A 15,923-nucleotide genomic window follows, 5' to 3' on the forward strand; every position below is an offset into this window, starting at 1 on the left:
CGCCTTTCTCGCTGGTGGTAACTTGGAACCATTTCCTTTTATTTCAAGGACATCTGCAATGTTCCAAAAAAATAAGATGCTTTTTGCTAGGTTTCAATTATTGTAGTTTTCCTCCATGGACCCAGCACGACACAAAAGGCTTAATTTTAAGTCATTCTCTAACCTTTTTGTACAAAGAAGTGCAAGTTTTTCAGAATACCTCTTAGTATCAATCCTCATCGGTATTAACAGAAATCTCCACAAATGTTACCTCGTCACACTACAGTATTTCATATGATTTTTCTGAAATTTTAGTGAATGTGTTTCTGGAATTGAAAATGAGTTAGTTCTTAATACCAACTAGGATATCAGCAGTGGCTCTTTGTGCCTTCCCTATTCACTACCCTTGATCTACCCGTTTTAAAGCCATTTTCAGAGCTGATTAAATCCATTATTCTTGGAGTATCACTGCTGCCCTCTTCTGGTGGAAGAAGCACAGATACACTTGAACTTCCTGCTTATTTTACTTATTAATGAAAGCAAATAGTGCACTCTGAAGAGCAAAAAAAAAAAAAAAAAAAAAAAAAGGCTCACGTGATTTACAAAACAGGTGATGACCCAGAGGAAAATTTACGGGGCATTAAAACAGCTATGTATACTGTTAGCCTGATTAATAATCTTTATGAGCTTCATTTTAGTGACAATTACTACTCTGTCCAAATTTCATATGGAAAACAACTACTCATCAGTTGTCTCAAAAATCTATAGAGCTTCAGTGTGGTTTGCTACCAGATCTGTGGACAGCATCGCAAGGCATGTTTAAACTACTTGGGTGTATGTTGGGTGTGTGTGTGGGGGGGAGGTCTATTAAATGAATATTTTAGAATGGCTGAGCATAAACACCAACAAGGCAAAGAGCCTTATACATTGATCAAGTGCTCCAGAGACCCCCCATGGGCTGAAACTCCAGGGTGCTTCTGACCACGCACTGCTCCAAGGCATTTGTTGCTGTTATCTTCCCTCTCCTTGGCCTTAATGCAGCTTGTTAGCTGATGAAGTCGGCCAACTGTGCCTCATAAACGTGGTTTTCATGTCTCCTGTGCTGGACTCTGTGCATCTCCAGTTTGGACCATGAACTTCCATACTGGTCTTCCTGCCCATCCCTCCCAGCTCTTACAGCACACACATCCTTTACACACTGTCAGGTAACTTCTTGAAAAGAAGAAACTGTTGCTTTGTTACTTAAAACCAGCTTGTGCTGCCTGGAGAATGAATTCCAAACTCCTCAGCTCCAATCTGCTGGTTTAGGATGACCTGCTGTTTATGTAGCTTCTGCCATATTGAACTTGACAGTATTACCCTGGAAATTCGTTCTTGATGCTTGTTTCCTATTCTATTATCACTAGTAGTAGTAGTAGTAGTAGTAGTAGTAGTAGTAGTAGTAGTAGCAGCAGCAGCAGCAGCAGCAGCAGCAGTAGCAGTATAAATAAATGGGCTTTCACATGATATTTCTTACATGTATAACCTTGTACCTTGCTCATATTCACTCTACCCCTTTATCCATTTGCTTTCTATGCTTTGTTCCCCACTCTGCTACAGGGTTCGACGCCACCTTCTACCAGAAGTCAATCATCTAACTGCCTCCCAGTAGACAGTGCTTCCTGCTGGTACAGCAGCATCTCACGGGTTCTCTACTGTATCCCCGTGTCTAACACTGTGACCAGCATTGAAGAAGTTCAATGTAGGGTGGTGAGTAGATAAACGGATGGATTCTCTTCTCTCTGTCTTAATCAGCTTTTCTCTAACTCTTGTCATGGCCTCTAATGGAGGAGACTTTACTGCTCAGCATATGTGCGTTCACTTTACAGATAATTGTCTTCTAAGTGCATAGAGAAACCCTGAGTCATGAAAGGCTATGAGGGCTGACAGCAGACAACCTTGAACTTGTCTCTGAGCCTTACCACAAATCACTGTGCAACCTTCAGTGATATAGTCAGGCTTTCTGAAATAACCTTTAGTTTCATCAATCTCTATTATTTTTTTAAATTTAATCATTTATTTGGTGGCACTGAAGGTTGAATCTTAGCGTCATGCTCTGCTACTAAAGCTACACTCCCAAACCTAGCTTCATCGGTGTCTAAATGAGGCTAACACTATTCCTCCATAGTCTGACACAAAGATTAAATGTGAGAGAGAAAATCCATGACACAGTTAGACTTGAATTAAATTGTCGGTGAGGTAAGGTCATCTGTGGCTTGTCCTATTTCTCTGATCTCTCAGTTTTTCACCCCAATATCTGGCTCTGAGTTTTATTAATAAGACCATTTAGTGACTTGTCTTACATCTGGTGCCCAACGTGGGGCATGAACCCACGACCCTGAGATTAAGAGTCTCATGCTGTACTGACTGAGCTAATCCCAGCACTAACCATGAAGGTCTGGAGGTCTGTATAGAAAAACAGGAGGGCTGGAGAGATGGCTCAGAGGTTAAGAGCACCGACTGTTCTTCCAGAGGTCTTGAGTTCAATTCCCAGCAACCACATGGTGGCTCACAACCATCCGTAATGAGATCTGGCGCCCTCTCCTGTGTACATAATAAATAAATCTTTAAAAAAAAAAAAAGAAAAACAGGAAGTGACAGATCTGGGCAGGAAGAGGAAGTGATGAAGCTGGGCAGAGAGAGCAAATGAGAGAACAGAACAGAAAGGCATATAGGTGTGGGTATACAGGAAGTAGGTCCCTTTGGAGACTGAGGTGTGGTGAGGTGAGGTTGGCTGTGGCTTGTCCTATTCCTTTGATTTCTCAGTTTTTCACCCCAATATCTGGCTCCAGGCTTTTATTAATAAGACCATTTGGCAATTCATCTTACATTAAATTATAATATTACTTAGTATTTACTTCCTCCAAAAGCAAAGATTCTGTGTAATCCATGTTCTCCTGGTTTAAAAAAAAAACCTCAGTAAATATTTGTTGAGTAAGTAAATAAATCCCAGAATTGTAGTTACTCAAACTTAATAGGTCAATACTTTAATAAAACTCTTTCATTATTTCCTACTTCATATAAATGCTGTATTCTAAAGCTGACCTCATCAGTCAGATTTTTCTCATATAGTATCTAAAATATACAAAGCATGTGATTTGAGAAAAAATATGGACATGTTTCATTGTACTTTTATTTGTGCACTACCCTGTACTTAACCACTGAAAAATATGTTTCTCTATTGTTGTTTTAATGGCATAAATACATAGCAAGTAGCCAAAATAAATACAAATTTGTTCATATAGGGTGGCAGCAGCTATTTTTGTTTAAAATGAATGAAAGGGGATGAACTAGAACAAAGTATAACGATACATGTGTGTGAAAATGGCATAGCAAGACCCATTACTTTGCATGTTAACTTAATAAAACATTAAAAAGTATTGAAGACTGAAAGGACCACGCAGACGCCATAACAGGCTGCTCAGTCTTCTCTCAGAGATCAGGCCTCAATTTCAGTTTCCTGAGACTTGAACGAGCAGTTTTTGGGAGGGCCATGAACAAAAGTCATAGTCCTTGCAGTAGCTCCCTTTCTGCATGGACTCTGACAGCTTAAGGTTCAGCCAGTTGTTTACTATCTGGGACCCCTCACCAACTTAGAGCTACATGCATAAGTCAAGGACAGAGGCTGGGTCACTAAGTCAACCCCCACAGTCAGTACATGCTAGGCCAGCCAACCTCAATGGCAGCTCAAGAACAGAGCCTGGGACTTGTCCAGGCCTGCCCAAAAATGGTAACTGTAACCACAACCAGTACATTCAAAGGTTACACACCCTCACCCAATCATATGACGAAAATGCTTGTACCACCCAGTTTTTCCCTTTAAAAAACCTCTCACCCTGAGAGCTCAGGGCCTTCCTCCTCCACTCACTGTGTCAGAGTGTTGGACACGGACCAAGCCTGGGCTTGCTTGTTATCAATAAACCCCTGTGTGTTTTGCATTAGATATTGGCTCTGTGGTGGTCTTGCTCCGGTTGGGGGTAGGGGGAGGGTCTCACAACGTGGGCACAACAAAGACCACCAATAATTTTTTTGAAATTAAAAAATCCAGCAAAACACTCGTATAGAAAGTGAAGTATCCCTGAATGAACAGCTAAAATAATATTTTAAAAGAAGAATAAAGTTAGAAGACTTTTTAAAACTTGTTACAGAGGCTGGGCAGATGGCCGAGGGGTTAAGAGCACTGGCTGCCCTTTCCAGATGTCCTGGTTCAGTCCCTAGCATCAACATGGCTGCTCACAACAGCCTGTAACTCTAGTTTTTTCTTTTCTGGCCTCCTGGGGCACCTGCATGCATTTGGTGCACAGTCATACACATAGGCAAAGCATTTGTACACATAAAATAATAAATAAATAAAACTTACCACAAAGCTATAGCAATCAAAAACCATAATATACATCTGTCCAGACCAATGACAGACTGCAGAACAGACCACCGTGCTTGTGGTTAAATGATTTCGGCAAGACTGATGCAAGCTTTCAGTGAGAAAAGTACAGTTCTTCTTCTGTAACTGATGCTGAGAAAACCAGTCGTACACACACACACACACACACACAAAAAAAAAAAATGAAGTTAGACCTTTACTTTATGCAAAAAAAAAAATTACCTCAAAGTGACTCAAAGGTTCAAATGTAAGACCTAAATTATAAAACTCTTAGAAGACAACACAGAAGTTGAGCTTCATGACCTTGGTCTTGGAAACAATTGCATCAAAATCACAAGCAATAGAATAAGAAGATAAATTCAATGTTAAAACCGTCTGTGTACCAAAAGATACTATCAGCAGAATGGAGACTTGCAAAATGGGAAAGTTGTTTATAAATCATATCCCTGCTGAAGAGTTAATATCCATAATACACGAAGAGCACCTATTATTTGATAACACACAAGAAACAACCTAACTTAAAAATACTGGGTAAGTCTTTAAATAGACATGGAAGATACATAAATGACCAACGAGAACACAAAGAGATCCTCATTGTCATTAACCATCACAGGAATCCAAACCCAAACCACAATGAGACGTCATCTCACATCCATTAGGATATTCCCTATGAGGAGAAAGTCCTAAGTGTTGAGGAAGGTGCAGAGAAGTTAGAACCCTTGTATTCCTTAAGAAAATTAAAAAAAAAAAAAAAAAGAATTCCCATCTGATCTAACCACCCCACTTCTGAATATACTGAAAGAACTGAAAACAGTGTCTCAGAGAGAGACCTGCATAATCATGTGCACATCAGCAGTATTTGTAATAGGCAAACAGTGGAAGCAACATATGCATCCACTGATCATCAACAGATGGACAGATGTGTGTGCATGTGTGGAGTGAGCACGAGAAGGAAGCACATGTGCTACAGCGTGGATGAACTTAGATGGCTTATAGGGAGTGAAACACACAAACCACAAAAGGACAAAAGCTGCTTAAGTCCACTTCTCTGAGGTACTCTGAAGAGTCAGGTTCCTTGAGAAGTAGGACTGTGATGGCCGGGGCTCAGGCGAGGGAAAAAGAGAGGTCAGCATAAGTGGGAATAGAGCTGCAGCTATAAGGGTTTCTGTGAGATAATGTATTATTTAATGATATCAAACTGTGCACCTAGAGTGGTCAAGATGACACGTGGTATGCTATGTGGAACTCATGTGGGTTTCTCTGTGTAGCCCTGGCTGTCCTGAAACTCACTATGTAGACCAGGCTGGCCTCGAACTCACAGAGATCCTCCTGCCCATGCCTCTCAAGTGTTGGGATTAAGGGCATATGCTACCACATCTGCCCTACAACTACATATTTAAACACCATGAATTTGCTGAGAACTTCCTATTCCCATCTCCAGCCCAAACCTCTCTCTTGAACTTCAGAGGTATGCTTCCCTTGATAGTTATTTTATCTACATATGAGTATTTTGTCTGCATATTTGTATGTATACCAGAATGTGTACAATTCCCTGGAACGGATAACTGTGAGCCACCATGTGGGTACTGGGAACTGAAATCAGGTCCCCCCGAAGAGCAGCCAGTGCTCCTAACCGCTGAGCCACTTCTCCAGCTACAAGCATGATGTTCTTAACATGTTCACTTGCAGCTCGGTCAGTGACTCCATGCTTCCTGCTTATGGCTGCTCCTGCTCTCAGAAGTAGATGCAAGGACCTGAAGGCGCATGCCCTGTAGAAAAAACTCAGAGGGGCCTCCTAGATGCTCTGCATCACATGCAACTTCAGGAATGTGCAGTTCCCGTCCGGGAAGGCTATCTCTTATCTACTGTTACTGGGGAATAGCGGTGTTGAGACACTGTGGAACTTCTGCAGCGTGTTGTGTAATAGTTAAGCTTTTCCCTCTCTTGTCTTTAGCTCTGACTTCCGTTTTCACAGACTGCAGCTGCCTGGTAGGAGAACACACTGAATGCCCCCTGATTTCTGAGAGGGGTTAAGTCATAAAAGTCTTGAAAAGTCATCATTATCTTTGTTTTTTTTTTTTTTTTTTTTTTTGGTTTTTCGAGACAGGGTTTCTCTGTGTAGCTTTGCGCCTTTCCTGGAACTCGCTTTGGAGACCAGGCTGGCCTTGAACTCACAGAGATCCGCCTGCCTCTGCCTCCCGAGTGCTGGGATTAAAGGCGTGCGCCACCACCGCCCGGCTGTTTTGTTTTTTTTTAAGCTATAGACTTTTAAAAGCATTGTATTCTTGGACTGGAGAGATGGCTCAGTGGTTAGGAGCACTTGCTGCTCTTGCAGAGGACCTATGTTCAGTTCCCAACACCCACATGGCAACTTATAACCATCCATAACTCCAGCCGCAGGGGATCCAAATGTCCTCTTCTGGTGTCCTCCAGTACCAGGCATGCATGTGGAGCACATACGTATGTGTAGGTAAGCATCCATACACATTTCAATAAAATAAATAAATCTAAAAAAAAAATTAAAAACGTTGTATTCTTAGCGCAAAAAGTGATACCACAGAAAGTTTGGCATTAAAGAAAACAATTAATTATGGTTCCACCAAGAAATAAAAATCACAAATATTTTATATCCTCATTTCTCTGCATAGCTATAGTAATTATAGTGAGGTTTTATAAAGTATAAGCCTTTAAAGTTTGATGTGATGCTCCTTGATTGAGGGTCACCAAGCAGTCTGACTTGGGCCTCTCAGTTAAAATGTGTAGTTGTGTCTGGAAATGATTCTTGGCTTTTGATTGTCGCTTCCTCTCATTTGTATCCTAACTAACTCAGCCATGAATTTGGCATGTACCAACTTCTATTTTTCTTTCGGATTTTCTTTGAAACTTGTCATTCCACCCCGACCCCCGCCACACACACACTCTTCTGGGCCCTCGTCTCCAAACACAACCAGGGGGACTGAACAGTCGTCAACCATCATCGACACTCGTCAGCCTTTATCAAAACCTTCCCCTGGGAACAGACCCTTTACATCCTAATACAGTGCCCGCGTGGCGCCATCGGTGGGATGGAAGTGAGTGGATAGGGCCAGGACCAGTGGTAGAAGGGCAAAGAAGCCGTGGATTCTGGGAAATGTCTGGTCTGGAGAGAATGCCAGCTCTGTCAAAGCAGGTTCAGACAACTGACAAAGTTCCGGCAGATGGCTGGACTTAGAGATTGAGTATACAGCATGGGGAAGAGGAACGGAGTGGTGCTAACAGTCAGTGAAGAGGAAGGTGTAGTAATCACTCCCAAGAAGAGTGCCTGACTCATAAATTTGCAGTGACTATTGAACAAGATAAAGTGTGTACACTATGGAGCAGAAAGTCTGACCCACAGGACACATTCAACAAATCTTTCTCAATGCCTTCTACTTGCAATGATCACAACCTTCTCATCGACAGTCTGATTTTTTTTTCTATCTGAATTAAACAGCTAACTGTGTTCAAAAACATTCAGTGTAAACTTCCAGAAACAAGCGGCACACAGTTTTAAGAACGATGTGTTGTTATGAGTAATGCAATGAAATCTGAGCTACTTTGTTCTGCTTGGGGACATTGAATCATTCCATTGACCAGTGGAGAGCGACAGAATAAGAAACATAAATTCTACCTCTGTCTTCCATGGGTGCATGTATGGGTGTGTCCACATGCACACACACACACACACACACACACACATACACACACACACACACACACACACACACACACACACACACATTAGTTGAACAATAGCAGTAGGGTGATGGTATTGGTTGTGACTGTTGTAATATTAACATTTATTTAACTAAGTCCTTCTGTAAAGTTGGCTAGAACCTGGATGTCTTATCAGATACAATAACAAGTAACAGGTCAAGAACAGGAGGGTTTTTGTGTTTAGAGAGTGGGTATGAAAGAGTGAAATTGAGAGCTAGGGTGTATCGTAGTGATCGCCAACTCCAGAATCTGAATCCAGAAGAAAGTGGGGGTAGGGGTGAGGTAACATACTGGAGCGGAAAACCTCAAGACACAAAGGAAATACTGTCTACAGAGACAGTAGAAGAGAACAGTGGGAGAGCTTGGGGAAGTGAGGTTCACATTAGTACCTACGTCCTCCATGAAGTTGGTATCTGCTCGGGCATAACACAATGAGAGCTCATTTTACTGGGTGGAAATAGATTGAGAGAGGTGTTCTCAGAGGCTGTCACCATATAGCACAGAGTGGGCGTGCCAAGGGTTTTTCTGGTGGCTGCTGAGAGGTTCTGCAAACTGTGCTCCTAACCCCATAGCCCTACATCCTCATGCTTGTCTCTCTTGCCCACCAGAGAGGGAGAGGGGATAGAAAATCTGGGCACAGAGAAATTATTAAAGCCATCTGAAAACCACAGAAATAACCATCAAAACTGATTCATCAGCATGCACCCACGGTGTTTCATTCCTTATTATTGGAGGACGTGAGTCATGGGAGAAAACTTCTGGGTAGTGACATGGTTATCTTGGAAAAGGACGACCTGCAGTGTGGAAACCTTAAATATAGGCTATGTTAGCAGAACAACATGAGGTAGAAAAAGGAACTGTGCTAAAGTCCTAAAATGTTTTTATAGAAAAGAAGGGCGGGGATGAACTGGCAGGATGTCCTTGCAATTTGACAGATGTCATATTACTTATGAACCAGGGGGACGCACCAGAGTAAACAGCCGAACTGGGGTTAGGGAAGATCCTAAGCAGGGCCTTCTGGGCCAGCCAAAGGCACACTCTGGGGTGCAAGAGACAGCCATTAAATACAGATGCAACATTAACAGTCATAAATGAATGCGTCCAGGGTATGGCAGTCTATAAGGACAGAGAGTCTGGCTAGGATGCTGTCGATACACACAGCACTTTAAGTCTGTGTTTCTCCCTTTTTTCCTTGTCTACAAACGAGTGCTAGTTAGACTTCAGTGCAAACTATGAAGGGTAGCTATGGAAACAACCAGCCATGAGAAAAGTCAACTGCAAGTCAAAGTTTCCTAACTTGAGAATCTGAAATCCAAAAGGATCCAGAACTCGATAATTTTTTTTTGAGTGGTGATGTAATGTCACAAAATTCCATACCTGACCTCACATGATAGGCCATAGCCAAAATGCAGGTACAGTAAATATATAAATAAAAAAATATATAATTACCTTCATGCTATGAGTATATATAGAGGAAATATAAGTAGACTTTGTTACTTGGTTATCTTTGCCAAAATATCTTATTCTGCATATGCAAATGTTTTGTTTTTAAATCCAAACTTCAGCTGGGTGGTGGTGATGCACACCTTTAATCCCAGCACTTGGGAGGCAGAGGCAGAGGGGTCTCTGAGTTTGAGGCCAACCTGGTCTACCGAGCAAGGTCTAGGACAGCTAGGGCTACAAAGAAAAACCCTGTCTCAAAAAAACAAAAACCAAACAAACAAAAAAGCTGAACTCCAAAATACATCAAGTCCAAGTATTTCAGGTCAGGGACACTCAATGTGTAGCAGTCTCAGCTGCCACTGCCGTTCACAGCCCACATGGAGGCCAGGAGACAACCTGTGAGGATTGTATCTGTCTGTCCATCATGCAGGTCCCAGGGACTGAACCCAGGTCATCAGTTTTGACAACAAGCACCTTTTCCCACAGAGCCACATCTCCCGAACCGGTAGTTACAATTTTGATGCAGGTTAAACTAAGACTGTAATCTAATGCTTCCATGGTAAGGGCTTGACAGGTGTGATCTAAAATCAGAAGTAGGGAAAGTGTGACTCGGGTGTGCAGGGTCTATGGTACAATCACCAATGCTCTCGATCATTCAGTAACATTGAGAAGAAAGAAAGAACCATGAAGACGTGTGCAGACTTGGGCAGAAGCAATAAATACACGTAGGGAATTTTAAAATATTTTTAGCTATGAGGTCTCAGCCAAGCAAAAGTCAATAATGTCTTTTTTAGGAGAATTAGAAGGACAACGTTTTTTCAAATGCCAAGAAGCAAGTATTAGGATGGAGATGTCATTACATTGTGACATAAAATTCTTTCATCTGTTCCTGCCTTAGTGCTGGTATGCACTGTAAATCCTAACAACTTCAAAGGTTTTAATTTGTGACTTTCAAGACTAGAGTTCTATTTCCATGGTTAAAATTCTTAATGAAAGGATTATTCTACCCAGACACGCAAAGGAATTTAATTTTCATTCGTGCTTTCTTTTTTTTTAACAAAAACCTTGCCCATACCCAGAATTCCTGTCACTTCTTCCCAAATGTGCAGAGGGATTTTCATCCAGCTGTGTCCTGGCAAAATTACTGGTTCCATCATACAAGCGGCAGCTTCTACCACGGCTTCCTTACGTGCTTCAAATCCAGTTTCAAATAAATAATCCCAACAACCCTCTAATGCCTTCATCCAACACTTATTTACTGAGCAACAAGGTTAGCTGTTCACTAGCAGGTCTGACAAGTTTTGTGACAAAGTGCATTGCTATGAATCCTTATATTTTTAAAAAAAGTTCATCCCCCGCTCCCCCCCTCGCCGGGCGCCCTCCCCCCACAACTGAAACTTACTATTGTAGGGTGGGTAACCCTATCCTCCCTGTCCCCGCTAAAATAACGCAAACATTTCTAAGAGCTCCATAGTTATTTAAATGCAGTCGAGACTAGGAAGTGGAACCGGCTGAGTCTCCCGCAGTCACCTCGAAGGAAAAACTGCCGCCTCCACCCTGCATCTGCACCCGCATCTCCTGCAAGTTCTCATGTGAAGGCTGGTACTCACTTTGATCCCAGAGAAGAAGAGAAACTTAAGACCAGCAATGCGACTCTGAAAATCCTTAATTCCAGTACAACCTTCCTGGAAATACAGCGTTTCTCCTCAATGGTTTTGGTTTCAGGAAGTGGGAATGTGAAAGGAAAAGCCCTCGCTTGCACAGAACCTGCTTGTGTAACTCCACCACGGGACACGCCCCTTTGGTGACTGCTACCGGGAAAGGTATTCTGGGAGTGTTGCCACGCTGGCACCTTCTGCCAGAAAGAACTCCAGCTTCTTTCTCCCGTGCAAATAAACAAGCTGATACACGAGCTTTTATGGCACCTAGTCCTCTGAGCAGTCCGAGATAGATCCCAGAAATGAGACTGAGAGCTTGTCTTTTGATGACGTCAGAACAATGACATCAATCATGATATCTCATTGGTGATCTCTTCTTTCACTCTTGGATGACCCCATTCTGCCCTAGTCCAAATAAGGAGTTCTCTTCCAGCTTCACAGAAGGACCGTGTGTGCTGATTTGTCCTTCAATGAAGCAAATGAAATTTGTGACTCAAGTTTTGACAAAAGCATGTCAAAATACACGAGAAGACATTAAAATGTTTACCAAGTTCATTTTATTGAAAAAGATTAAGAGGTCAACAACATTTTAACTTTCTAAAGCCTTTCTGTGCCTGCTTTGGTGAAGAAGTTTAGAGGGAATGAAGAATGGATTAATAGCAACCTGATAGGTTTGGGTAAAGCTTTTGGCACACAACCCCCCAAATGAGAAAATGAATGGCTCCACACTTTGGGAAACAAATGCTGTGGCCGGTTGGATAGATTCCAACTCTTCTACCCAACACAGAGGAAGGAAAGAATCAAATAATCAAAAGCTAGGTTGACTAAAAACCAACTTATGATAGACAATAATTCTTCATATATGACTTTAGAAGTTGTTCAAGCATCCAGGCAGCGCAGGTGCATACCTTTAATCCCAACACTCCAGATGCAGAATCCAGCAGATCTCTGTGAGTTCAACCTGGTCTACATGGTGAGTTCAAGATCAGCCTGGTCCACACGGTGCGTTCCAGGACAGCCAGGACTACATAATGAGAGTCTGTCTTGCAAAACAAAAACTAACAAACAGAAAAGAAGTCGCTCAAGCCAAGTACATAGAATTGCTATAACAAAACTCTCTATTTATTTATTTATTTAGAGAGTTTCCTTTTTATGTATGCACTTTCATGGAATGTTGCTTTATTGTAGCTATATGTAATATGTATCTGTTAACTAATATTTAAATGCCATAAATCATATTGAAATGCACTCTTAAATATTACTCTATTATTTAATATTGATCAAATATGTAACCTTGTACTGTCATTTAAATCAATTACAAATTTAAAATACAGGTATTGTAAGTATTGTAAATATATGTCAGTCTTTAAATGTTTATTCAATAGTGTCTGTAGCAAAGAAGAGAAATAATTTTGATATATACATGTTTTCATTGTATATGAATGATGAAAACTTAAAGATATATAGTTTTATATTACAAGAAAAGTCTGTGAGGGAAATGGAATGGAAATAGAAACTTAGAGAGATAAAAGAATAATATAAAGTTTTCCAATCCTTGAAAACAGACTTTATGCCTTTATAGAGAGATGTTGAGGAGTCCCAAATCATTTGATATGTAATTTTGTTTGTCCTTTAAAAGAATTTGCACAGGCCTGGTGGCACACACCTTTAATCTCAGAGCTTGAGAGGCAGATGTGAGCGAATATCTGTAAGTTCAAGGCAAGCCTGATACCCTGATATACAGAGGGAGTTCCAGGTCAATGAGGGCTACTTAGTGAGACCTTTTCTCAAGAAGAGGGAGAGGGAGGAAGGGAAGAAGAATATAAAGAGTTTTGTTTAGGAAAACCACACAGAAATCTTTTGCAATTATTTAAAGTCATAATAAAAGATGAACATCAGCTTCAATATATGTTACTTTTTTGTAGAACCCTGTTTGGGGACAGACAAGTAAAAAAAAAAGTTAAGAATTATTTGGGGAGAAGGAGTGAAATTTAGTGCCTAAAAGAAGGCAGTGGACACCTGGAAAAGACAGACAGAAGAGAAGAATCCAACAGTTGAGTCATTTATCTTCATAGAGTTTGGACAAGAGTCACATCTGTCTCTGATAAGGATTCCTGGCAAAAGTCCCAGAGCCATAGAAACATGAGATGGGATGTTTTAGTTTTAATCACAATGTTGAGTTCCAGAAAGCTTTCCAGGACAACAGTTCCTAGCAGAAATGTAAAAGCTAACGCTTCACTTTCAGTAACTGTCTGCGGTGAACACTATAAAGGAAGCACATTATGATATACTTAGAAAAACTGGCTACCTTACCGTACTCATTTAGGTTTTATAATTTTGGATATAAAATGCTGAAGCAAACTGATGTCACTCATCCATTTGTATTACATGATGGAGGTGTATGGTCTGTGCCACGTGCTGCCTTGGAACTGGGGGAGCTGACAGTGCACACAAGCAATGCCCTCAAGGACCCATGGTGGCAGGTGGGTAGAGGAGGAGGAGCCCAAGAATTAGCTGGGTATATGGGCAGGGGTTAGCGTACACAATGAGTGCTTTGTGCTTCGTTCTAATTAGTGTGCACTTTTGTCTTGAAAACACTGGCAGATCTTGGAAAACCTTCAGATATATGATAATAAAAGAATTAATTAATTAATCTTAGAAAGAAAACTTTGAGTAGGAAGATTGGATTGTGGGATATGGTAGAATCAAGAACGATGAATTCCAAAGTTATTGTGATATTCTAGGCATAACTGATGGCTGGGCTCAATTAATCTTGATGATGGAGGAAATAAACAGGTTTGGGTGAGAAGACACGCAAACAAGAGAAAATGACTTAGAGGTGATTTTAAAAAGAGCTGGAGTTAGAGATGAGCGGGGACAGACTGCAGAAGAGAAAGACACTCAGTGATATAAATATGATGTCAATATGTAGATGACTGTTCTTTCTCCTTCTCCAACTCTTTGTTCTGGGAATCAAATCCAGCGCTTGACACATATCTAACAAACCACTACCACTGAACCAGACCATAAACCAGGATTTATGGGGAAAAAGAGGGATTTGATCTACAAAGAACTCGGGGAAAGAATGTCCAAAAACAGCAAAGGAGAAAAACCAAAATTATGTACCTTGAATTAGACAAAACCAGCAACATTATATGTAGTTCCTCTTCAAAAGTGGTTTGGTTGAGGATTTCTTTTCTTTTCCTTTTTTTAAAAGTTTTTTTTCAAGACAAGGTTTCTCTGTGTAACGTCCCTGCCTGTCCTGGATCTCGCTCTGTAAACCAGGCTGGCCTCTAACTCACAGAGATCCGCCTGCCTCTGTGTCCTGAGCGGTAGGGTCAAAGGCATGCATCATCACTGCCTGGCCAAGGATTTCAACAAGGTGACATTAGAGTCAATCAGGGTCATGCACTTGATATGCACTATGAATGCCAGGCAGGTAGGAGAGGTGACGGCAGACATATGTCTGGAGAAGTAGAGAGTTCTATATCTGGATCTGCAGGCAGCAGAAAGAAAGAGACATTGGGACTGGCTTGGGCTTCTGAAACCCCAAAGCGCACCCCCAGTGACATACTCCCTCCAACAAGGCCACACCTGTTACGTGAACCCACGAGAGTCTGTTAAAGGATCTCAAGAATTTACTAAGGTATAAAATGGGGATAATATACTCATTGATACAAAACAAAGTAGACACTGTTGCTTATCCAGCTGTTGTCCTCTGTTCTGCCCAGGGGTGATGGGAACCAACCGTCCTGATCTGTCTATCCAAGACAGCCCATGACCGCTATTCCTCTGCTCTTAAGCAGTACATACACAGGTAAGACCACATCCTTGGACTTTCTACCTCAAAGCCATTGGCTGAAAGGAATGAATTCCCACAACATACAACTACTCTAGCAAGGCCACACCTCCTTATCCTTCTCAAGTAGTGTCACTCCCTGATGACCAAGGACTTAAATATTTAAATGAGCCCATGTGGGTCATTCTTGTTCAAACCACCACATTCCACTCCTTAGTCCCCAGAGGCTTATAGCCATATCATAATGCAAAAATGCATTCAGTCCAACTTCAAAAGTCCCCAAGTCTATTATAATGGCTTCAACACTGTTTAAAAGCACTAAGCTCAAAGTCTCCTCTGAGACACAGGTTAAAAAAATAAAAAAAAAAGAAAAGAAAAAATAAAAAACCGGTAACCCCCTACATAATCAAAATAAAAAAGGAGACCACATATTTCCAATATACAGTGGACATATATTACCATTCCAAAAGCAGGGAAAAGGAGAGTAATGAGGAAACACTGGACTAAAGCAAGACCAAAAAACAGCAAGGCGAACTCCAAACTCTGTGTTTCTGTGTCTGATGTCAAAGTGCTCTTTAGATCTCCAGCTCTTTTCAACTTTTTGACTGCCACATACTTCTCTCTCTTGGGCTGATTTTAACTGGGTATGCAGCTCTCTTTGGTAGATATCTCACAATTCTGGCATCTCCAACATCTTAGAGTCTCTAACACTATCCAGGCTTCACCTTCACAGCTTCACACACACAATGGCCTCTCTGGGCTTCCATTCAAGGACACTCCAATACACATCTAGCCTCAGCGGCTTTCCTTAGCCACAGAGGAAGATTCCACAACCCCTTTCTTGTATTCTCGATTCTAAGAACAGAACCACCCTGTAGATGAATTTCTA

At 41.4% G+C, this 15,923-nt stretch overlaps 1 protein-coding gene across 2 annotated transcripts in view; it reads right to left on the reverse strand.

Annotated features, from left to right (window-relative positions):
* Alpk1 (alpha kinase 1) overlaps nucleotides 1–11,532 on the reverse strand; it is a 112,626-nt gene extending 101,094 nt beyond the window's left edge. Inside the window, exon 1 of one of the 2 annotated variants that reach the window (XM_052731393.1) lies at nucleotides 11,188–11,530. The gene's annotated coding sequence lies outside the window, so the exon portion shown is untranslated. Of the gene's footprint in view, nucleotides 1–11,187 lie in introns of both variants that reach the window. The other variant, XM_052731394.1, reaches the window with a different exon arrangement.
* Between the last annotated feature and the right edge of the window lie 4,391 nt (nucleotides 11,533–15,923).

The sequence above is a fragment of the Peromyscus californicus genome, unplaced genomic scaffold, assembly GCF_007827085.1.
Source record: "Peromyscus californicus insignis strain IS unplaced genomic scaffold, ASM782708v3 Scaffold_9__1_contigs__length_137607984, whole genome shotgun sequence".
In the NCBI taxonomy this organism is placed as follows: domain Eukaryota; kingdom Metazoa; phylum Chordata; class Mammalia; order Rodentia; family Cricetidae; genus Peromyscus; species Peromyscus californicus.